This window comes from Ipomoea triloba, chromosome 16, assembly GCF_003576645.1.
Source record: "Ipomoea triloba cultivar NCNSP0323 chromosome 16, ASM357664v1".
Lineage (NCBI taxonomy): Eukaryota > Viridiplantae > Streptophyta > Magnoliopsida > Solanales > Convolvulaceae > Ipomoea > Ipomoea triloba.
The window spans coordinates 13,794,499-13,795,178 of record NC_044931.1 but is presented as its reverse complement, the minus strand read 5'-3'; the positions used below and the strand labels follow the sequence as shown (position 1 = coordinate 13,795,178).

Genomic DNA, 680 nt, shown 5'->3' with positions numbered 1-680 from the left:
TAATTTCTTTACCCAATATAATAGCATATATTAATAATTATTCTAATAATATATGTAGATATATTTATACTAACTAAATCAGGCCAAACCAGCCCAATTCAGCAATTTACATATATATAAATATAGAAAGCCCAAACAACTAACCCAATATGAATTACCCATACCCGACCCATTAAGTCCCCATATAAAAACCCAAACCCACCCAGACAAACCCAGACAACCCTTCCTACTTCCCCGTCATCTCCTTCGCTTCTCCTGTCTGAAACCCTCGCCCCAGACCACAAATGGAAACCATGCCAATTCTTTCACCCAAACACCAAATCAAACCTACGCTTGAAGCAAAGTTGACTAAAATTCACCGAGATTCGTTCATTTCTACCGATTAAAACCACTACACAGATGAATCCAAGGCTTCGACAACAAACAGTTCGCGGTAGAAATAGAGTACGTCTTCAATCGTAGATTATGAAAGATACCACCCCTCAGGTAACATATTGTTTATTTTGCATTTTTACAATCTATCTATGTAATCTGACCTAATTTCGGATAAACCCTAACAGATTTCTTAATCAATTTTGTAGATAAATTGACAGGATATGTATTTGCAAAAAACGCACAAGGATTTCGAATCCAAAAAGAAAAACACAACAACGAAAGGAAGATAAGCATTTGACTGTAAT

At 35.7% G+C, this 680-nt stretch overlaps 1 long non-coding RNA gene across 1 annotated transcript; it reads left to right on the top strand.

Moving 5' to 3' along the window:
- Positions 1 to 203: 203 nt before the first annotated feature.
- Positions 204 to 656, top strand: LOC116008000. The gene is made up of 2 exons (XR_004095409.1): positions 204 to 486; positions 582 to 656. It is a non-coding gene; the product is annotated as an uncharacterized LOC116008000 (long non-coding RNA).
- Positions 657 to 680: the final 24 nt, after the last annotated feature.